The sequence below is a fragment of the Canis aureus genome, chromosome 23 (genome assembly GCF_053574225.1).
Source record: "Canis aureus isolate CA01 chromosome 23, VMU_Caureus_v.1.0, whole genome shotgun sequence".
NCBI classification, from domain to species: Eukaryota; Metazoa; Chordata; class Mammalia; order Carnivora; family Canidae; genus Canis; species Canis aureus.
In genome coordinates, this window is record NC_135633.1 from 52090271 (window position 1) to 52115537 (window position 25267).

Sequence of the window (25267 nt, forward strand, 5' to 3'; positions counted from 1 at the left end):
GTGACTGTGTTCCACAACTGGACCTCACCTGGACCACATGACTCTGGTCCCCCTCTGGTTCTCACCGTTCCCTAGTGACTGTGAAACCCACTTTGGCCTGACTTGGACCTCCTGACACTTGTTGCCACCTGCGCCTGACCTCGAACTGTTGACTCTAGTTATTTCAAGGTCCTCCCCTGTACCTGGTGATCCTGGTCCCCACCAGGGCCTCATCTGGACATGGTGACACTTTTCACCACGGAGGACTCACCTGGACCTGCTTACTATGTTCCACTCCTGGGCCTCAAGTAGACCTGTTGACCATGGTCCTCAAGCCGGTCTCACATGGACCTGTTGCCTCTGATCCCCACCGAGGCCTCATGTGTACCTGGTAACTCTGGTCCTCACCTGGGCCTCAACCGGACCTAGTGACTCTGGTCCCCAACTGGGCTTCACCTGATCTGGTGACTCTGGTCCACACCTGGACCTCTCCTGGACCTGGTGACTCTCTTTCCAACATGGACCTCACCTGGATCTGGTGACTCTGGTCCTCAGTTTGGCCTCACATGGACCTGGTGTCTCTCGTCCCCATTTTGACCTAACTCAGAACTGCTGAATCTTGCCCCACCTAGGCCGCACCCATACCTGGTGACTCTTGTCCCCAGCTATGCCTCAATTCGACCTGATGAATCTGGTCCTCACGTGGGCCTCACATGGACCTGCGACTCAGCTGGATAGAGTGGCTCTGGTTCCCACAAGGGGCTCACCTGATACTGCTGACTGGGGTGTGTTTCTATGCCTCACCAGGACCTAGTGATTCTGTTCCCCATCTGGTCCTGCATGGCCCTAGTGACTCTGGTCCTCACCCAGGCATCACTGGGACCTGGATACTCTATACCCCACATGAGCCTCACTTTGACCAGGGACCTCTGGTCCCATTCTGGGCCTCAAACTAAATGGTCACTCTGGTTCCCCCTCTGGGCCTCACCCTTACCTGGTGACTCTGGTCTCCCCTTGGGGTTCAATTGGGCCTGGTGATTCTGGTCCTTAGCTGCTCCGCACCTGGATGTGGTGACTTGTCACCACCTGGGCTTCACCTGGACTTGGTGAGTCCTGTTGCCACCTGCACCTCACCTGGACCTTGTGACTGTGGCCACACTTGGACCTCACCTGGATCTGGTGGCTCTGGTTCCCATATGGGGCTCTCCTGGACCTGGTTCCTGTGGTCTCCATCTGGCCTCACCTGGAACACAATGACTCTGATCCATATTTGGACCGCTCCTGCACCTGTTGACTCTGGTCCTTACCGGCGCATCATTGGGACCTGGATACTCTCTTTTATAACTGGGCCTCACCTGGACCTGGTGACTGTGGTCCCACCTGGGCCTCACCTGCACGAGGTGACTGGTTCCCACAGGGACCTCACCTGGACCTGGTGACTCAGGTCCTCATATGGGCATTATGGAACCTGGTTTCTCAGTTCCTCATCGGGGCCTCACCTGGACCTAGTGATTCTCTTCCCCCTCTAGGCCTCTTCCTGACGTGCTGACTCTGGTTCCCACCTGGATATCACCAGAACCGGGTGACTCTAGTCCCCCTCTGGGACTCACCTGGAGCTTGGGACACTGGTCCTCAGCTGGTCCTCAACAGGACCTGGTGAATCTACTCCTCACTTAGACCTCGTCTGGACCTTATGACTCTTTTCCCACCTGGCATCAATGGGACATGGTTACTGTGTTCCCCACCTGGGACTCACCTGGACATGGTAACTTTTCTTCACACTTTGGCCTCAACTTGTCCTGATCAATCTGTTCCCTCCACCTAGGCCTCAATCTGGACCTGGTGACTATGGTCCTCACCTGGGTCTCATCTGGACCTGGTGACTCTCGTTCCCACATGAACCACACCTTGCCCTGTTGACTGTGGTTTTCTTGTAGACTAACATTTATCTGGTGACTCCGGTCCCAACTAGGGCCTCACCTGGATCTGGTGACTCTGGCCTGCAAGTTGGCCTCACCTGGACTTGGTGAGTGGGATTGCCACCTGGGCCTCACCCATACCTGGTGACTCAGTTCCACACGTGGGCCTCTTGGACCTGGTGAATCTTGTCCTTACGTGGTCCCCTCCCAGACCCGGGAACTCTGGTTACCACCTCGCCTCACTTGGACCTGGTGAATCTGGTCCCCATCTGGGCCTCAACCAGTCCTGGTGACTTTGTTCCCCACCTTGACCTGATTGCTGTGTACTCCTTCTTGGCCTCAACTGGAACTGGTGACTCTGATCCTAACTGGGCCTCACCCAGATCTGGTGACTCTGGTCCTCACCTGTGGACCATTATGACCTGGATACTCTGTTCCACACCTTAGCCTCACCGGGACATGATGACTCTGGATCCCTTCGGGGCCTCACCCTGACATGGTGACTCTGGTCCCCATCTGGATGTCACCTAGACCAGGTGAATCTGTTACCCCTCAAGGGCTCAAATATACCTGGTGATACTGGTCCTCAACTGGGTCTCACCGAGACCTAGTGAATATGCTCCCCACCTGCGCCTCATCTGGACCTGGTGACGCTGGGTCTACCTGGGCATCATCGGAACATAGTTACTCTGTTCCCCACTGGGACTGACCTGATCCTGGTAACTCTGGTCCTGACTTTGGCCTCTTTGTACCAGGTGACTCTGGCTCCACCTGGGCCTCACCAGTAACTGGTGACTCTGATCCTAAGCATGGCCTCACCTGACCTGGTGACTGTGGTTCCCATCGGGACCTCACCTGGACCTCATGTCTCTGGTCCCACCTGGGCCTCACCAGGACCTGGTGTCTCTGGTACCCACCTGGGTAGCATCAGGATATGGTTACACTGTACACTAACAGTGACCCAGCCGGACCTATCAACTCTGGTCTTCACCTGGGCCACTCCTGCACATGGTGACACTCGTTCCCACCTGTGTCTCACCTGGAAATTGTGAGTCAGATCCCCAATTGGTCCTAACCTGTAACTGGTGATTCTCGTACCCACATGTATATCATGTGGACCTGGTGGCTGCAGTGTTTCTAGTTTGTCATGTACCTCGTGACTCTGGTCCCCACCAGGGCCTCACCAGGACCTGGTGAGAGTGGTTGCAAACTGCACCTCACCTGGACCTGCTGATTCTGGTCTGCACCTGAGACTACCCTGGATCTGGTGACTGTTGTCCCCAGCTGGGCTTCACCTGGATTTGGGGACACCGGTCCCCATCTTGGCCTCACCTAGCCCTTTTGACCATGGTCCTCAACTGGGCAAAATCAGGACGCGGTGACTGTGTTCCACAACTGAACCTCACCTGGACCACGTGACTCTGGTGCCGCTCTGGGTCTCACCATGACCTAGTTACTGTGAACCCCACTTTGGCCTGACTTGGACCTGCTGACCCTGGCTGAAACCTGCGCCTGACCTCGAACTGTTGACTCTGGTTCTTTCAAGGGCCTCCCCTGTACCTGGTGATTCTGGTCCGCAACTGGGCCTCACCTGGACATGGTGACCCTTGTCACCACTGGGGACTCACCTGGACCTGCTTACTGTGTTCCACACCTGGGCCTCAAGTAGAACTGTTGACCATGGTCCCCAAGCCGGCCTCACATGGACCACTTGCCTCTGATCCCCACCGGGCCCTCACGTGTACCTGGTAACTCTGGTCCTCACCTGGGCCTCTTCTGGACCTAGTGACTCTGGTCCCCACCTGGGCTTCACCTGGATCTGGTGACTGGGGTCCCCACCTGGACCTCACCTGGATCTGGTGACTCTGGTCCTCAGTTTGGCCTCACCAGGACCTGGTGTCTCTCGTCCCCACTTTGACCTAACTCAGAACTGCTGAATCTTGCCCCACCTAGGCCGCATCCAGACCTGGTGACTCTTGTCCCCAGCTATGCCTCAATTCGACCTGATGAATCTGGTCCTCACGTGGGCCTCACATGGACCTGGGACTCACCTGGATAGAGTGTCTTTGGTTCCCACAAGGGGCTCAACTGATACTGTTGACTGTGGTCTTATTCTATGCCTCACCAGGACCTAGTGATTCTGTTCCCCATCAGGGCCTGCATGGCCCTAGTGACTGTGTTCCTCACCCAGTCATCATTGGTACCTGGATACTCTATTCTACAACTGGGCCTCACTTTGTCCAGGGACCTCTTGTCCCATTCTGGTCCTTAAACTAAACTGGCTACTCTGGTTCCCGCTCTGGTCCTCACCCTTACCTGGTGACTCTGGTCACCCCTTGGGCTTCACTTGGGCCTGGTGAATCTGGTCCTTAGGTGGTCCGCACCTGGATCTGCTGACTGGTCGTCACCTGGACCCCACGTGTACTTGGTGAATCCTCTTGCCACCTGCGCCTCACCTGGACCTTGTGACTGTGGTCCCACCTGGACCTCAATTGGATCTGGTGGCTCTGGTTCCCACTTGGGGCTCTCCTGGACCTGGTTCCTGTGGTCTCCATCTGGCCTCACCTGGGACACAATGACTGTGATCTATATTTGGGCCTCTCCTGGACCTGTTGACTCTGGTCCTTACCTGGGCATCATTGGGACCTGGATACTCTCTTAAATACCTGGGCCAAACCTTGACCTGGTGACTGTGGTCCCACCTGGGCCTCACCTGGACGAGGTGACTGGTTCCCACAAGGACCTCACCTGGACCTGGTGTCTCAGGTCCTCATATGGGCATCATGGGACCTGGTTTCTCAGTTCCACATCGGGGCCTCACCTGGACCTAGTGATTCTCGTCCCATTATGGTCCTCACCCTGACGTGGTGACTCTGGTCCCCACCTGGATATCACCAGAACCAGGTGACGCTGGTCCCCCTCTGGGACTCACCCAGAGCTGGGGACACTGGTCCTCAACTGGGCCTAAACACGACCTGGTGAATCTACTCCTCACTTAGGCCTCGTCTGGACCTTGTGACTCTTTTCCCACCTGGCATCAATGGGACATGATTAGTCTGTTCCCCACGTGGGCCTCACCTGGACATGAGAACTTTGCTCCACACTTTGGCCTCAACTGGTCTGATGACTCTGGTCACCCGACCTAGGCGTCAATCTGGACCTGATTGCTGTGGACTCCTTCTTAGCCTCAACTGGAACTGGTGACTCTGATCCAGATTGAAGATCCCCAATCTGGGCCTCACCTGGCCTTGTCAACCATGGTCCTCAACTGGCAAAATTGGGACCAGGTGACTGTGTTCCACCCCTGGACCTCACTTGGACCAGGTGACTCTGGTCCCCCTCTGGGTCTCACCGTGCCCTAGTGACTGTGAACCCCACTTTGGCCTGACTTGGACCTGCTGACCCTGGTTGACACCTGCGCCTGACCTCGAACTGTTGACTGGTTCATTCAAGGGCTTCCCCTGTACATGGTGATCCTGGTCCACCCCTGGGACTCACCTGGACGTGGTGACTCTTGTCACCACCGGGGACTCACCTGGACCTGGTTACTGTGTTCCACACCTGAGCCTCAAGTAGACCTGTTGACCATGGTACCGAAGCCGGCCTCATATGGACCTGTTGCCTCTGATTCCCACCGGGGCTTCACGTATACCTGGTAAAACTGGTCCTCACTTGGGCCTCTTCTGGACCTAGTGATTCTGGTCCCCACCTTGGCTTCACCTGGATCTGGTGACTCTGGTCCTCAGTTTGGCCTCACCTGTACCTGGTGACTCAGGTCCTCATTTGGGCATTATGGGACCTTTTTTCTCAGTTCCAAATCGAGGCCTCACCTGAAACTAGTGATTCTCATCCCCCTCTGGGCCTCACGCTGACGTGGTGAGTCTTATCCCCACCTGGATATCACCAGAACCGGGAGACTCTGGTCCCCCTCTGGGACTCACCCGGAGCTGGGGACACTGGTGCTCAACTGGGCCTCAACAGGACCTGGTGAATCTAGTCCTCACTTAGGCCTCATCTGTACCTTGTGATTCTTTTCCCACCTGGCATCAATGGGACATGGTTACTCTGTTCCCCACCTAGACATCACCTGGACATGATAAGTTTGCTCCACACTTTGGCCTCAAATTGTCCTGATCAATTTGTTCCCCCCACCTAGGCCTCAATCTGGACCTGGTGACTATGGTCCCCACCTGGGTCTCACCTGGACCTGGTGACTCTCGTTCCCACATGAACCACACCTGGACCTGGTGACTGGGGTTTTCTTGTAGACTCACATTTACCTGGTGACTCGGGTCCCCACTAGGGCCTCACCTGGATCTGGTGACTCTGGCCTGCAAGTTGGCCTCACCTGGACTTGGTGAATGGGGTTGCCACCTGGGCCTCACCCATACCTGGTGACTCAGTTTCACACGTGGGCCTCTTGGACCTGGTGAATCTCGTCCTTACCTGGTCCTCTCCCAGACCCGGGGACTCTGGTCACCACCTCGCCTCACCTGGACCTGGTGAATCTGGTCCCCATCTGGGCCTCACCCAGTCCTGGTGACTTTGTTCCCCACCTGGACCTGATTGCTGTGGACTCTCTCTTGGCCTCACCTGGAACTGGTGACTCTGATCCTATCTGAGCGTCAACAAGACCTTGTGACTCTGGTCCTCACCTGGGCTTCATTGGTACCTGGTGACTCTGTTCCACACCTGAGCCTCTTCTGGATATGATGACTCTGGAACCTCTCTGGGCCTCACCCTGACCTGGTGACTCTGGTCCCCATCTGGATGTCAACTGGACCAGGTGATTCTTGTACCCCTCTAATACTCAACCAGATCTGGTGACTCTGGACCTCAACTGGGCCTCACCTGGACCTAGTGAATATGCTCCAACTGGGCCACATTTGGATCTGGTGACTCTGGTCCCTTCCTGGGCATCATCGGGACATGGTTCAGCTGCATGGCCTTCAGGTTGGCCTCACCTGGACCTGGTAACTCTGGTCCCTCCCTGGGCATCATCAGGACATGGTTCCTCTACATGGCCTGCAGGTTGGCCTCACCTGGACCTGGTGAGTGGGGTTGGCACCTGGGCCTCACCCATACATGGTGACACAGGTCCCCGTGGGCCCAGTATGACCTGGTGAATCTCGTCCTTACCTGGTCCTCACCCGCACCTGGTAACCCTGATCACTACCTGGGAATCACCTGGACCTGTTGAATCTGGTCCCCATCTGGGCCTCACCCAGTCCTGGTGACTTTGTTCCCCTCTGGATCTGATTGCTGTGGACTCCTTCTTGGCCTCAACTGGAAGTGGTGACTCTGATCCAACCTGGGACTCACCCAGATCTGGTGACTCTGGTCCTCACCTGTGGACCATTATGACCTGGATACTCTGTTCCACACCTGAGCCTCACCTGGACATGATGACTCTGGATCCCCTCTGGGCCTCACCCTGACATGGTGACTCTGGTCCCCATCTGGATATCACCTAGAGTAGGTGAATCTGGTACCCCTCTAGGGCTCAAATAGACCTGGTGACACTGGTCCTCAACTGGGTGTCACCGAGACCTAGTGAATATGCTCCCCACCTGCGCCTCATCTGGACCTGGTGACACTGGGTCTACCTGGGCATCATCGGGACATGGTTACTCTGTTTCCCACTGGGACTGACCTGATCCTGGTAACTCTGGTCCTTAATTTGGCCTCTTCTGTACCAGGTGACTCTGGCTCCACCTGGGCCTCACCTGTAACTGGTGACTCTGATCCAAAGCATGGCCTCTCCTGACCTGGTGACTGTGGTTCCCATCGGGACCTCACCTGGACCTCATGTCTCTGGTCCCACCTGGGCCTCACCAGGACCTGGTGTCTCTGGTACACACCTGGGTAGCATCAGGATATGGTTACACTGTTCCTAACAGTGACCCAGCCAGACCTATTAACTCTGGTCTTCACCTGGGCCACACCTGGACATGGTGACATTCGTTCCCACCTGGGTCTCACCTGGAAATTGTGAGTCAGATACCCACCTGGTCCTCACCTATAACTGTTGATTCTCGTTCCCACATGGACATCATGTGGACCTGGTGGCTGCGGTGTTTCTAGTTTGTCATATACCTTGTGACACTGGTCCCCACCAGGGCCTCACCGGGACCTGGTGAGTGTGGTTGCCACCTGCACCTCACCTGGACCTGGTGATTCTGGTCTGCACCTGAGGCTACCCTGGATCTGGTGACTGTGGTCCCCACCTGGGCTTCACCTGGATTTGGGGACTCTCGTCCCCATGTGAGGCTCACCAGGCCCTGTTGACTATGGTCCTCAACTGGGCAAAATTGGGACGCGGTGACTGTGTTCCACAACTGGACCTCACCTGGACCACGTGACTCTGGTGCCCCTCTGGGTCTCACCATTCCCTAGTGACTGTGAACCCCACTTTCCCCTGACTTAGACCTGCTGGCCCTGGTTGAAACCTGCGCCTGAACTCGAACTGTTGACTCTGGTTCTTTCAAGGGCCTCCCCTGTACCTGGTGATCCTGGTCCAAACCTGGGCCTCACCTGGACGTGGTGACTCTTGTCACCATGGGGACTCACCTGGACCTGCTTACTGTGTTCCACACCTGGGCCTCAAGTAGACCTGTTGACCATGGTCCCCTAGCCGGCCTCACATGGACCTGTTGCCTCTGATCCCCACCGGGGCCTCACGTGTACCTTGTAACTCTGGTCCTCACCTGGGCCTCATCTGGACCTAGAGACTCTGGTCCCCACCTGGGCTTCACCTGGATCTGGTGACTCTGGTCCCAATCTGGACCTCTCCTGGAATTGGTGTCTCTCTTGCCCACTTTGACCTAACTCAGAACTGCTGAATCTTGCCCCACCTATTACGCACCCAGACCTGGTGACTCTAGTCCCTAGCTATTCCTCAATTCGACCTGATGAATCTCGTCCTCACGTGGACCTCACATTTACCTGGGACTCAGCTGGAAAGTGTGGCTCTGGTTCCCACTAGGGGCTCACCTGATACTGCTGAATGTGGTCTTATTCTATGCCTCACCAGAACCTAGTGATTCTGTTCCCCATCTGGGCCTGCATGGCCTTAGTGACTCTGGTCCTCACTCAGGCATCATTGGGACCTGGATACTCTATTCCACACCTGGGCCTCACTTTTACCAGGAACCGCTGGTCCCATTCTGGGCCTCAAACTAAACTGGTTACTCTGGTTCCCCCTCTTAACCTCACCCTTACCTGGTGACTCTGGTCACCCCTTGGGCCTCCCCTGGGCCTGGTGACTCTGGCCTGCAGGTTGGCCTCACCTGGACTTGATTAGTTGATGCCACCTGGGCCTCACCCATACCTGGTGACTCAGGTCCCCACATGGGCCTCTTGGACCTGGTGAATCTGGCCCTTACCTGGACTTCTCCCAGACCCGAGGAATCTGGTCCAACATGGGCCTCACCTGGACCTGTTGAATCTGGGTCCATTTGTGCCTAACCCAGTTCTGGTGACTATGTTCCCCAACTGGACCTGATTGCTATGGACTCTTTCTTGCCCTCACCTTGAACTGGTGACTCTGATCCTATTACCTAGTCCTCACCTGGAACTGGTAAATCTGGTCACCACCTGGGCATCACCTAGTCCTGGTGACTTTGTTCCCCACGTGGACCTGATTGCTGTGGACAAATTTTGGCCTCACATGGAAGTGGTAACTCTGATCACAACTGGGCCTCTCCCAGATCTGGTGACTCTGGTCCTCACCTGGGCCTCATCTGGACCTAGTGACTCTGGTCCCCACCTGGGCTTCACCTGGATCTGGTGACTCTGGTCCCCTCCTGGATTTCACCTGGAACTGGTGACTCTGGTCCATACCTGAACCTCTCCTGGACCTGGTGACTCTGGTCCTCACCTGGGCCTCATCTGGACCTAGTGACTCTGGTCCCCACCTGGAAATCCCCTGGACAGGGTGAATCTGGTCCCCATCTGGGCCTCCCCCAGTCCTGGTGACTTTGTTCCCCACCTGGACCTGATTGCTGTGGACTCCTTCTTGGCCTCACCTGGAACTGGTGACTCTCATCCTAACTGGGCCTAACTAAAACTGCTGACTCTTGTCCTCCCCTGTGGACCATTATGAACTGGATACTCTGTTCCACACGTGAGCCTCACCTGGACATGATGACTCTGGATCCACTCTGGGCCTCACCCTGACGTGGTGACTCTGGTCCTCATGTGGATGTCACCTAGACCAGGTGAATATGGTACCCCTCTAGGCCTCCGCTAGACCTGGTGACTCTGGTCCTCAACTGGGCCTCACCGGGACCTAGGGAATATGCTCCCCAACTGTGCTTCATTTGGATCTGGTGACTCTGGTTCTACCTGGGCATCATCGGTACATGGATACTGTATTCCCCACTGGGACTGACCTGATGCTGGTAACTCTGGTCCTGATTTGGCCTCTTCTTTACCAGGTGACTCTGGATCCACCTTGGGTTCACCGGTAACTGATGACTCTGATCCTAAGCATGGCCTCACCTGACCTGGTGACTGTGGTTCCCATCGGGACCACACCTGGACCTCATGTCTCTGGTCCCAACTGGGCCTCACCAGGACCTGGTGTCTCTGATACCCACCTTGGTAGCATCAGGATACGGTTACACTGTTCACTAACAGTGACCCAGCCGGACCTATTAACTCTGGTCTTCACCTGGGCCACACCTGGACATGTTGACACTGGTTCCCACCTGGGTCTCACCTGGACATGCTGAGTCGGATCCACAACTGGTCCTCACCTGTAACTGGTGATTCTCGTTCCCACATGGACATCATGTGGACCTGGTGGCTGCAGTGTTTCTAGCTTCTCATGTACCTCGTGACTCTGGTCCCCACCAGGGCCTCACAGGGCCCTGGTGAGTGTGGTTTCCACCTGTACCTCATGTGGACCTGGTCATTCTGGTCTGCACCTGAGACTACCCTGGATCTGGTGACTATGGTCCCCACCTGGGCTTCACCCGCTTTGGGGACTCCGGTCTCCTTCTGGGCCTCACCTGGCCCTGTTGATCATGGTCCTCAACTGGGCAAAATTGGGACCCGGTGACTGTGTTCCACAACTGGACCTCACATGGACCAGGTGATTCTGATCTACCTCTGGGTCTCACCGTACCCTATTGACTGTGAACCCCACTTTGGCCTGAGTTGGACCTGCTGACCCTGGTTGCCACCTGCGCTGACCTCGAACTGTTGACTCTGGTACTTTCAAGGGCCTACCCTGTATCTTGTGATCCTGGTCCCCACCTGGGCCTCACCTGGACGTGGTGACTTATGTCAAAACCGCGTACTCACCTGTACCTGCTCACTGTGTTCCACATCTGGGCCTCAAGTAGACTTGTTGACCATGGTCCCCAAGCCGGCCTCACATGGACCTGTTGCCTCTGATCCCCACCGGGGCCTCACGTGTACCTGGTAACTCTGGTCTCCACCTGGACTTCACCTGGATAGGATGACACTGGTCCCCTTCTGGACCTCTCCTGGACCTGGTGACTCTCTTTCCAACATGGACCTCACCTGGATCTGGTGACCCTGGTACTCAGTTTGTCCTCACATGGACCTGGTGTCTCTCGTCCCCACTTTGACTTAACTTAGAACTGCTGAATCTTGCCCCACCTATGCCGCACCCAGACCTGGTGACTCTTGAAACCAGCTATGCCTCAATTCGACCTGATGAATCTGGTCCTCACGTGGGCCTCACATGGACCTGGGACTCAGCTGGATAGAGTGGCTCTGGTTCCCTTAAGGGGCTCACATGATACTGGTGACTATGGTCTTATTCTATGCCTCACCAGGACCTAGTGATTCTGTTCCCCATCTGGGCCTGCATGGCCCTAGTGACTCTGGTCCTCACCCAGGCATCATTGGGACCTGGATACTCTATGCCACACTTGGGACTACCTTTGACCAGGGACCTCTGGTCCCATTCGGCGCCTAAAACTAAACTGTTTACTCTGGTTCCCCCTCTGGGCCTCACCCTTACCTGGTGACTCTTGTCACCTTTTGGGCTTCAACTGGGCCTGGAGAATCTGGTCCTTAGCTGGTCCTCACCTGGATCTGGTGACTGGTCGCCACCTGGGTCTCACCTGGACTTGGTGAATCCTGTTGCCACCTGCGCCTTACCTGGACCTTGTGACTGTGGTCCCACCTGGACCTCTCCTGGATCTGGCGGCTCTGGTTCCCATAAGGGGCACTCCTGGACCTGGTTCCTGTGGTCTCCATCTGGCCTCACCTGGAACACAATGACTCTGATCCATATTTGGGCCTCTCCTGGACCTGTTGACTCTGGTCCTTACCTGGGCATCATTGGGACCTGGATACTCTCTTATATAACTTGGCCTCACATGGACCTGGTGAGTGTGGTCCCACCGGGGCCTCACCTGGACGAGGTGACTGGTTCCCCCAGGGACCTCACCTGGACCTGGTGACTCAGGTCCTCATATGGGCATCATGGGACCTGGTTTCTCAGTTCCACATCGGGGCCTCACCTGGACCTAGTGATTCTCGTCCGACCTTGGGACTCACCCTGACGTGCTGACTCTGGTCCCCTCCTGGATATCACCAGAACCGGGAGACTCTGGTCGACCTCTGGGACTCACCCGGAGCTGGGGACTCTGGTCCTCAACTGGGCCTAAACAGGACCTGGTGAATCTACACCTCACTTAGGCCTCGTCTGGACCATGTGACTCTTTTCCCACCTGGCATCAATGGGACATGGTTACTCTGTTCCCCACCTGGGCCTCACCTGGACATGATAACTTTGCTCCACACTTTGGCCTCAACTGGTCTTGATGACTCTGGTCCCCCCACCTAGGCCTCAATCTGGACCTGGTGACTGTGGTCCCCACCTGGGTCTCACCTGGACCTGGTAACACTCGTTCCCACATGAACCACACCTGGACCTGGTGACTGTGGTGTTTTTGTAGACTCACATTTACCTGGTGACTCTGGTCCCCACTAGGGCCTCACATGGATCTGGTGACTCTGGCCTGCAGGCTGGCCTCACCTGGACCTGGTGAGTGGGGTTGCCTCCAGGACCTCACCCATTCCTGGGGACTCTGTCCCCACGTGGGCCTCTTGGATCTGGTGAATCTGGTCCTTACCTGGTTCTCTCCCAGACCCGGGGACTCTGGTCACCACCTGGGCCTCACCTGGACATGGTGAATCTGGTCCCCATCTGGGCCTCACCCAGTCCTCGTGGCTTTGTTCCCCACCGGGACCTGATTGCTGTGGACTCTTTCTTGGCCTCACCTGGAACTGGTGACTCTGATCCTATCTGCCCGTCACCCAGACCTGGTGACTCTGGTCCTCACCTGGGAATCATTGGTACGTGGTGACTCTGTTCTATACCTGAGCCTCACCTGGATATGATGACTCTGGAACCAATCTGGGCCTCACCCTGACCTGGTGACTCTGGTCCCCATCTGGATGTCACTTGGACCAGGGGATTCTGGTACCCCTCTAGGCCTCAACCAGATATGGTGACTCTGGTCCTCAACTGGGCCTCACCTGGACCTAGTGAATATATTCCATCTTGGCCTCATTTGGACCTGGTGAATCTGGTCCCTACCTGGGCATCATAGGGATATGGTTCCACTGCATGGCCTGCAGGTTGGCCTCACCTGGACCTTGTAACTCTGGTCCCTACCTGGGCATCATCGGGACATGGTTCCACACATGGCCTGCAGGTTGGCTTCACCTAGACCTGGTACGTCTGTTCCCTACCTGGGCATCATCGGGACATGGTTCCACTGCATGGCCAGCAAGTTGTCCTCCCCTGGACCTGGTAAATCTGTTCCCTACCTGGGCATCATCGTGACACGGTTCCTCTGCATGGCCTGCAGGTTGGCCTCACCTGGACTTGGTGAGTGGGTATCCACATGGGCCTCACACATACGTGGTGACATAGGTCCCCAAGTGGGCCTCACTTGGACCTGGTGAATCTGATCCTTACCTGGTCCTCACCCAGAACTGGTAACTCTGGTCACCACCTGGGAATCACCTGGACAGGGTGAATCTGGTCCCCATCTGGGCCTCCCCCAGTCCTGGTGACTTTGTTCCCCACCTGGAACTGATTGCTGTGGACTCCTTCTTGGCCTCACCTGGAACTGGTGACTCTCATCCTAACTGGGCCTAACTCAATATGCTGACTCTTGTCCTCCCCTGTGGACCATTATGAACTGGATACTCTGTTCCACACGTGAGCCTCACCTGGACATGATGACTCTGGATCCCCTCTGGGCCTCACCCTGACGTGGTGACTCTGGTCCTCATGTGGATGTCACCTAGACCAGGTGAATATGGTACCCCTCTAGGCCTCCACTAGACCTGGTGACTCTGGTCCTCAACTGGGCCTCACCGGGACCTAGTGAATATGCTCCCCAACTGTGCCTCATCTGGACCTGGTAACTCTGGTTCTACCTGGGCATCATCGGGACATGTTTACTGTATTCCCCACTGGGACTGACCTGATCCTGGTAACTCTGGTCCTGATTTGGCCTCTTCTGTACCAGGTGACTCTGGATCCACCTTGGGTTCACCGGTAACTGGTGACTCTGATCCTAAGCATGGCCTCACCTGGTGACTGAGGTTCCCATCGGGACCGCACCTGGACCTCATGTCTCTGGTCCCAACTGGGCTTCACCAGGACCTGGTGTCTCTGGTACCCACCTTGGTAGCATCAGGATACGGTTACACTGTTCACTAACAGTGACCCAGCCGGACCTATTAACTCTGGTCTTCACCTGGGCCACACCTGGACATGTTGACACTGGTTCACACCTGGGTCTCACCTGGACATGGTGAGTCGGATCCCCACCTGGTCCTCACCTGTAACTGGTGATTCTCGTTCCCACATGGACATAATGTGGACCTGGTGGCTGCAGTGTTTCTAGCTTCTCATGTACCTCGTGACTCTGGTCCCCACCAGGGCCTCACAGGGACCTGGTGAGTGTGGTTGCCACCTGCACCTCAAGTGCACCTGGTCATTCTGGTCTGCACCTGAGACTACCCCGGATCTGGTGACTATGGTCCCCACCTGGGCTTCACCTGCTTTGGGGACTCCGGTCTCCATCTGAGCCTCACCTGGCCCTGTTGACCATTGTCCTCAACTGGGCAAAACTGGGACCCGGTGACTGTGTTCAACAACTGGACCTCACCTGGACCAGGTGATTCTGGTCTCCCTCTGGGTCTCACCGAGCCCTAGTGACCGTAAACCCAACTTTGCCCTGACTTGGAACTGCTGACCCTGGTTACCACCTGTGCCTCACCTCGAACTGTTGACTCTGGTACTTTTAAGGGCCTCCCCTGTACCTTGTGATCCTGGTCCCCACCTGGGTCTCACCTGGACGTGGAGACTCATGTCACAACCGCGTACTCACCTGGAGCTGCTTACTGTGTTCCACATCCGGGCCTCAAGTAGACTTGTTGACCATGGTCCCCAAGCCGGCCTCACATGGACCTGTTGCCTCTGATCCCCACCGGGGCCTCACGTGTACCTGGTAACTCTGGTCCTCACCTGGGCCTCATCTGGACCTATTGACTCTGGTCCCCACCTGGGCTTCAAGTGGATCTGGTGACTCTGGTCCCCTCCTGTACTTCACCTGGATCTGGTGACTCTGGTCCCCACCTGGAACTCTCCTGGACTGGAGACTCTCTTTCCAACATGGACCTCACCTGGATCTGGTGACTCTGGTCCTCAGTTTGGCCTCACCTGGACCTGGTTTCTCTCGTCCCCACTTTGAACTAACTCAGAACTGCTGAATCTTGCCCCACCTAGGCCGCACCCAGACCTGGTGACTCTTGTCCCCAGCTATGCCTCAATTTGCCCTAGTGAATCTGGTCCTCACGTGGGCCTCACATGGACCTGGGACTCAGCTGGATAGAGTGGCTCTGGTTCCCACAAGGGGCTCACCTGATACTGGTGACTGTGGTCTTATTCTATGCCTCACCAGGACCTAGTGATTCTGTTCCCCATCTGGGCCTGCATGGCCCTAGTGACTCTGGTCCTCAACCTGGAATCATTGGGAACTGGATACTCTATTCCACACCTGTGCCTCACATTGACCAAGGACCTCTGGTCCCATTCTGGGCCTCAAAATAAACTGGTTATTCTGGTATCCCCTCTGGTACTCACCCTTACCTGGTGACTCTGGTCACCCTTGGGCTTCACTTGTACCCGGTGAATCTGGTCCTTAGCTGGTCCGCACCTGGATCTGGTGACTGGTCGCCACCTGGGTCTCACCTGGACTTGGTGAATCCTGTTGCCACCTGCACCTCACCAGGACCTTGTGACTGTGGTCCCACCTGGACCTCACCTGGATCTGGTGGCTCTGGTTCTCATATGGGGCTCTCCTGGACCTGGTTCCTGTGGTCTCCATCTGGCCTCACCTGGAACACAATGACTCTGATCCATATTTGGTCCTCTCCTGGACCTGTTGACTCTTGTCCTTACCTGGGCATCATTGGGACCTGGATACTCTCTTATATACTAGGGCCTCACCTGGACCTGGTGACTGTGTTCCCCCCTGGGCCTCACCTGGACGAGGTGACTGGTTCCCACAGGGACCTCACCTGGATCTGGTGACTCAGGTCCTCATATGGATATCATGGGACCTGGTTTCTGAGTTCCACATCGGGGCCTCACCTGGATCTAGTGATTCTCGTTCCCCTCTGGGCCTCACCCTGACGTGCTGACTCTGGTCCCCCCCTGGATATCACCAGAACCGGGTGACTCTGGTCCCCCTCGGGACTCACCCGGAGCTGGGGTCACTGGTCCTCAACTCGGCCTCAACAGGACCTGGTGAATCTACTCCTCACTTAGGCCTCGTCTGCACCTTGTGACTCTTTTCCCACCTGGCAACAATGGAATATGGTTACTCTGTTCCGCACCTGGATCTCACATGGACATGATAACTTTGCTCCGAACTTTGGCCTCAACTGGTCCTGATGACCTTGGTCCCCCAACCGAGGCCTCAATCTGGACCTGGAGACTGTCGTGCCCACGTGGGTCTCACCTGGACCTGGTGACTCTCGTTCCCACATGAACCACACCTGGACCTGGTGACTGTGGTGTACTTGTAGACTCACATTTACCTGGTGACTCCGGTCCCCACTAGGGCCTAACCTGGATCTGGTGACTCTGGCCTGCAGGTTGGCCTCACCTGGACTTGGTTAGTGGGATGCCACCTGGACCTCACACATACCTGGACTCAGGTCCCCACGTGGGCCTCTTGGACCTGGTGAATCTGGCCCTTACCAGGTCTTCTCCCAGACCCGGGGAATCTGGTCACAACCTGGGCCTCATGTGGACCTGGTGAATCTGGTCCCCATCTGGGCCTAACCCAGTCCTGGTGACTATGTTTCCCACCTGGAACTGATTGCTCTGGACTCTTTCTTGGCCTCACTTGGAACTGGTGACTCTGATCCTATCTGTGCGTCACCGAGACCTGGTGACTCTGGTCCTCACCTGGGCATCATTGGTACCTGGATACTCTGTTCCACACCTGAGCCTCACCTGGACATGATGTCTCTGGGACCTCTCTGGGCCTCACCCTGACCTGGTGATCTGGTCCCCATCTGGATGTCACCTGGACTAGGGGATTTTGGAACCCCTCTAGGCCTCAAGCAGATCTAGTGACTCTTGTCCTCAACTGGGCCTCACCTGGACCTAGTGAATATGCTCCATCTGTGCCTCATTTGGACCTGGTGACTCTGGTCCCTACGTGGGCAACATCGGGACATGGTTCCTCATAATGGTCTGCAGGTTGGCCTCTTCTTGACCTGGTAACTCTGGTCCCTACCTTGGCATTATCGGGACCCGGTTACTTTGCATGGCCTGCAGGTAGGCCTCACCTGGACCTGGTGAGTGGGGTTGCCACTTGGGCCTCACGCATACCTGGTGACACAGGCCCCTACGTGGGCCTGACTTGGACCTGGTGTATCTGGTAATTCTGGTCACCACCTGGGAATCACCTGGACTTGGTGAATCTGGTAACTCTGGTCACCACCTGGAATCACTTGGACCTGGTGAATCTGTGTCCCCATCTGGGCCTCACCCAGTCCTCGTGAATGTTTTCCCCACCTGGACCTGATTGCTGTGGACTCCTTCTTAGCCTCACCTGGAACTGTTGACTCTGATCCTAACTGGGCCTCACCCAGATCTGTTGACTCTGGTCCTCACCTGTGGACCATTATGACCTGGATACTCTGTTCCACACCTGAGACTCACCTGGACATGATGACTCTGGATCCCCTCTGGGCCTCTCCCTGACATGGTGACTCTGGTCCCCATCTGGAAGGCACCTAGTCCAGGTGAATCTGGTACCCCTCTATGCCTCAACTAGACCTGGTGACTCTGGTCCTCTACTGGGCTTCAACGGGACGTAGTGAATATGCTCCCCACCTTCGCCTCATCTGGACCTGGTGACTATGGCTCCACCTGGGCCTCACCTGTAACTGGTGACTCTGATCCTAAGCATGGCCTCACCTGACCTGGTGACTGTGGTTCCCATCGGGACCTCACCTGGACCTCATGTCTCTGTTCCACCTGGGCCTCACCAGGAACTTTTGTCTCTGGTTACCACCTGGGTAGCATCAGGATATGGTTACACTGTTCACTAACAGTGACCCAGCCGGACCTATTAACTCTGGTTTTCACCTGAGCCACACCTGGACATGGTGACACTGGTTCCCACCTGGGTCTCACCTGGACATGGTGAGTCGGATCCCCACCTGGTCCTCACCTGTAACTGGTGATTCTCGTTCCCACATGGACCTCATGTGGACCTGGTGGCTGCTTTGTTTCTAGCTTCTCATGTACCTCGTGACTCTGGTCCCCACCAGGGCCTCCCCGGGACCTGGTGAGTGTGGTTGCCACCTGCACCTCACCTGGACCTGGTGATTCTGGTCTACACCTGAGACTACCCTGGATTGGTGACTGGGGTCTCCACCTGGGCTTCACCTGGATTTGGGGACTCCGGTCCCCATCTGGGCCTCACCTGGCCCTGTTGACCATGGTCCTCAAATATTCAGAATTGGGACCCGGTGACTGTGTTCCACAACTGGACCTCACCTGGACCAGGTGACTCTGGTCACCCTCAGGGTCTCACCGTGCCCTAGTGACTGTGAACCCCACTTTGTACTGACTTGAACTTGCTGACCCTGGTTGCCTCCTGCAACTGACTTAGAACTGTTGACTCTGGTTCTTTCAAGGGCCTCCCCTGGACCTGGTGAACCTGGTCCCCACCTGGGCCTCACCTGGACGTGGTGACTCTTGTCACCACCTGTTACTCACGTGGACCTGGTTACTGTGTTCCACGCCTGGGCCTGAAGTAGACATGTTGACCATGGTCCCCAAGCCGGCCTCACATGAACCTGTTGCCTGTGATCCCCACCGGTGCCTCACGTGTACCTGGTAACTCTGGTCCTCACCTGGGCCTCTTCTGGACCTAGTGACTCTGGTCCCAACCTGGGCTACACCTGGATCTGGTGACTCTGGTCCCCGTCTGGGTCTCACACAGTCCTGGTGACTTTGTTCCCCTCCTGGACGTGATTGCTGTGTACTCTTTCTTGGCCTCACCTGGAACTGGTGACTCTGGTCCCTATCTGGATGTCACCTGGACCAGGGGATTCTGGTACCCCTCTGGGCCTCAACCAGATCTGGTGACTCTGGTCCTCAAATGGGCCTCAACTGGACCTAGTGAATATGCTCCATCTGGGCCTCATTTGGACCTGGTGACTCTGGTCCCTACATGGGCAACATCGGGACATGGTTCCACATAATGGTCTGTAGGTTGGCCTCTTCTTGACTTGGTAACTGTGGTCCCTACCTGGGCATCATCGGGACACGGTTCCTCTGCATGGGCTGCAGGTTGGCGTCACCTGGACCTGGTGAGTGGGGATGCCACCTGGGCCTCACCCATACCTGGTGACACAGGTCCCACGTGGGCCTCACTTGGACCTGGTGAATCTGGTCATTACATGGTCCTCACCCGGAACTGGTAACTCTTGTCACCACCTGGGAATCACCTGGACCTGTTGAATCTGGTCCCCATCTGGGCCTCACACAGTCCTGGTGACTTTGTTCCCCACCTGCACCTGATTGCTGTGGACTCCTTCTTGGCCTCACCTGGAAATTGTGACTCTGCTCCTAACTGGGCCTCACCCAGATCTGGTGACTCTGGTCCTCACCTGTGGATCATTATGACCTGGATACTCTGTTCCACACCTGAACCTCTGCTGGACATGATGACTCTGGATCCCCTCTGGGCCTCACCCTGACCTGGTGACTCTGGTCCCCATCTGGATGTCACCTGGTCCAGGTGATTCTGGTACCCCTCTAGGCCTCAACCAGTTCTGGTGACTCTGGTCCTTAACTGGGCCTCAACGGGACCTAGTGAATATGCTCCATCTGGGCCTCATTTGGACCTGGTGACTTTGGTCCCTCCCTGGGCATCATCGGGACATGGTTACACAGCATGGCCTACAGGTTGGAATCACCAGGAGCCGGTAACTCTGGTCCCTGCATGGGCATCATCGGGACACGGTTCCTCTGCATGGCCCAAGGGTTGGCCTCACCTGGACATGGTGATTGGGGTTTCCACCTGAGCCACCTAGGCCGAACCCAGATCTGGTGACTCTTGTCCCCAGCTATTCCTCCCCTGTACCTGGTGACCCATGCACCCACGTGGGCCTCACTTGGACCTGGTGAATCTGGTCCTTACCTGGTCCTCACCTGGAACTGGTAACTCTGGTCACCACCTGGGAATCTCCTGGACCTTTTGAATCTGGTCCCCATCTGGGCCTCACACAGTCCTGGTGACTTTGTTCCCCACCTGGACCTGATTGCTGTGGACACATTCTTGGCTTCACCTGGAAGTGGTGAGTGTGATCCTAACTTGGCCTCATCCAGATCTGGTGACGCTGGTCCTCACCTGTGGACCATTATGATCTAGATACTCCGTTCCACACCTGAGCCTCACTTGGACATGATGACTCTGGATCCCCTATGGGCCTCACCCTGACATGGTGACTCTGCTCCCCATCTGGATGTCACCTAGACCAGGTGAATCTGGTACCCCTCTAGGCCTCAACTAGACCTCGTGACTCTGGTCCGCAACTGAGCCTCACTGGGACCGAGTGAATATGCTCCCCACCTGCGCCTCATCTGGACCTGGTGACTCTGGTTCTACCTGGGCATCATCGGGGCATGGTTACTCTATTCCCCACTGGGACTGACCTGATCCTGGTAACTATGGTCCTGACTTTGGCCTCTTCTGTTCCAGGTGACTCTGGCTCAACAGGGGCCTCACCTGTAACTGGTGACTCTGATCCTAAGCATGGCCTCACCTGACTTGGTGACTCTGGTTCCCATCGGGACCTCTTCTGGACCTCATGTCTCTGGGCCCTCCTGGGACTCACCAGGACCTGGTTTCTGTGGTTCCCACCTGGGTAGCATCAGGATATGTTTACACTGTTCACTAATAGTGACCCAGCCGGACCTATTAACTCTGGTCTTCACCTGGGCCACACCTGGACATGGTGACACTGGTTCCCACCTGGGACTCACCTGGACATGGTGAGTCGGATCCCCACCTGATCCTCACCTGTAACTGGTGATTTTCATTCCCACATGGACATAATGTGGACCTTGTGGCTGCAGTGTTTCTAGCTTCTCATATACATCGTGACTCTGGTCCCCACCAGGGCCTCACCGGGACCTGGTGAGTGTGGTTGCATCCTGCACCTCACCTGGACCTGGTGAATCTGGTCTACACCTGAGACTACCCTGGATCTGGTGACTCTGGTCCCCACCTGAGCTTCACTTGGATTTGGGGACTCCGGTCTCCATCTGGGCTTCACCTGGCCCTGTTGACCATGGTCCTCAACTGGGCAAAATTGGAACCCGGTGACTGTGTTCCACAACTGGACCTCACCTGGACCAGGTGACTCTGGTCCCCCTCTGGGTCTCACCATTCCCTAGTGACTGTGAACCCCCTCTATGACCTGTCTTGGTCCTGCTGATACTGGTTGCCTCCTGCGCCTGACCTCAAACTGTAGACTCTGGTTTTTCAAAGGCCTCCCCTCGACCTGGTCATCCTGGTCCCCACCTGGGTCTCACTTGGACGTGGTGACATTGTCACCATCGGGGACTCTCCTGGACCTGCTTATTGTGTTCCACACCTGGGCCTCAAGTAGACCTGTTGACCATGTTCCCCAGGACGGCCTCACATGGACCTGTTGACACTGCTCCCCACCGGGGCCTCACGTGTACCTGGTATCTCTGGTCCACACCTTGACCTCATCTGGACTTAGTGACTCTGGTCCCCACCTGGGCTTCACCTGGATCTGGTGACTCTGGTCCCCACCTGGACTTCACCTGGATCTGGTGACTCTGGTCCCCACCTGGACCTCTCCTGGACCTGGTGACTCTTTCCAACATGGACCTCACCTGGATCTGGTGACTCTGGTCCACAGTTTGGCCTCACCTGGACCTGGTGACTCTCGTTCCCACATGAATCACACCTGGACCTGGTGACTCTGATCCTATCTGCGCATCACCCAGATCTGGTGACTCTGGGCCTCACCTGGGCATCATTGGTACCTGGTGACTCTGTTCCACGCCTGAGCCTAACCTGGACATGATGACTCTGGAACCACTCTGGACCTCTCCCTGACCTGATGCCTCTGGTCCCTATCTGGATGTCACCTGTACGAGGTGATTCTGGTACCCCTGTAAGCCTCAACCAGATATGGTGACAGTGGTCCTCAACTGGGCCTCACTGGACCTAGTGAATATGTTCCATCTGGGCCTCATTTGGACCTGGTGACTCTGTTCCCTACCTGGGCATCATCGGGACATTGTTCCACTGCATGGCCTGCATATTGGCCTCACCTGGACCTGGTAACTCTGTTCCCTACCTGGGCATCATCGGGACATGGTTCCACAGCATGGCCTGCATATTGGCCTCTCCTGGACCTGGTAACTCTGTTCCCTACCTGCGCATCATCGGGACATGGTTCCACTGCATGGCCTGCACGTTGGCCTCACCTGGACCTGGTGAGTGGGATTTACACCTGGGCCTCACCCATACATGGAGACACAAGTCCCCACGTGGGCCTTACTTGGACCTGGTGAATCTGGTCCTTACCTGGTCTTCACTTGGAACTGGTAACTCTGGTCACCACCTGGGAATCACCTGGACCTGGTGAATCTGGTCCCCATCTGGGCCTCACCTAGTCTTGGAGACTTTGTTCCCCACCTGGACCTGATTGCTGTGGACTCCTTCTTGTCCTCACCTGGAACTGCTGACTCTGATCCTAACTGGACCTCACCCAGATCTGTTGATTCTTGTCCTCACCTGTGGACCAATACGACCTGGGTACTTTGTTCCACACCTGAGCCTCACCTGGACATGATGACGCTGGATCCCCTCTGGGCCTCATCTGACCTGGTGACTCTGGTCCCCATCTGGATGTCACCTAGACCAGGTGAATCTGGTACCCCTCTAGGCCTCAACTAGACTGGGGGAATCTGGTCCTCAACTGGGCCTCACCGGGACCTAGTGAATATACTCCCCACCTGCGCCTCATCTGTACTTGGTGACTCGGGTTCTACCTGGGCATCATCGGGACATGGTTACTCTATTCCCCACTGGGACTCTCCTGATCCTGGTAACTCTGGTCCTGACTTTGGCGTCTTCTCTACTTGGTGACTCTGGCTCCACCTGGGCCTCACCTGTAACTGGTGACTCGGATCCTAAGCATGGCCTCACCTGACCTGGTGTCTGTGGTTCCCATCGGGACCTCACCTGGACCTCATGTCTCTGGTCCCACCTGGGCCTCACCAGGACCTGGTGTCTCTGGTACCCACCTGGGTAGCATCAGGATATGGTTACACTCTTCACTAACAGTGACCCAGCCGGACCTATTAACTCTGGTCTTCACCTGGGCCACACCTGGACATGGTGGCACTGGTTCCCTCTTGGGTCTCACATGGACATGTGATTCAGATCCCTGCCTGATCCTCACCTGTAACTGGTGATTCTCGTTCCCACATGGACATCATGTGGATCTGGTGGCTGCAGTGTTTCTAGCTTCTCATGTACCTCGTGACTCTGGTCCCCACCAGGGCCTCACCGGTACCTGTTGTGTGTGGTTGCCACCTGCACCTCACCTGGACCTGGTGATTCTGGTCTGCGCCTGAGACTACCCTGGATCTGGTGACTGTGGTCCCCACCTGGGCTTCACCTGGATTTTGGGCTCTCGTTCCTATCTGAGCCTCACCTGGCCCTGTTGACCATGGTCCTCAACTGGGCAAAATTGGGACCCGGTGACTGTGATCCACAACTGGACCTCACCTGGACCAGGTGACTCTGGTCCCCCTCTGGGTGTCACCGTGCCCTAGTGACTGTGAACCCCACTTTGGCCTGACTTGGACCTCCTGACCATGGTTGCCACCTGTGCCTGACCTCGAACTGTTGACTCTGGTTCTTTCAAGGGCCTCCCCTGGACGTGGTGATCCTGGTGCCCACATGGGCCTGACCTGGACCTGGTGACTCTTGTCACCACCGGGAACTCACCTGGACCTGCTTACGGTGTTCCACACCTGGGCCTCAAGTAGACCTGTTGACCATGGTCCCCAAGCCAGCCTCACATGGACATGTTGCCTCTGATCCCCACCGGGGCTTCACGTGTACCTGGTAACTCTGGTCCTCATCTGGGTCTCATCTGGACCTAGCGACTCTGGTCCCTACCTGGGCTTCACCTGGATCTGGTGACTCTGGTCCTCACCTGTGGACCATTATGACCTGGATACTCTGTACCTCACCTGAGACTCACCTGGACATGATGATGCTGGATCCCCTCTGGGCCTCAGCCTGACATGGTGACTCTGGTCCCCATCTGGATATCACCAGAATCGGGTGACTCTGTTCCCTCTCTGGGACTCACCCGGTGCTGGGACACTGGTCCTCACCTGGGCACAACTGGACCTGGTGAATCTACTCCTCACTTAGGTCTCGTCTGGACTCTGTGACTCTTTTCCCACCTGGCATCAATGGGTCATGGTTACTCTGTTCTCACTGGGCCTCACCTGGACATGATAACTTTGCTCCACACTTTGGCCTCAACTGGTCCTGATGACTCTGATCCCCCCACCTAGGCCTCAAACTGAACCTGGTGACTGTGGTCCCCACCTGGGTCACACCTGGACCTGGTGGTCTCGTTCTTACATGAACCACGCCTGGACCTGGTGGCTCTGGCGTTCTTGTAGACTCACTTTTACCTGGTGAATCTGGTCCCCACTAGGGACTCACGTGGATCTGGTGACTCTGGCCTGCAGGTTGGTCTCACCA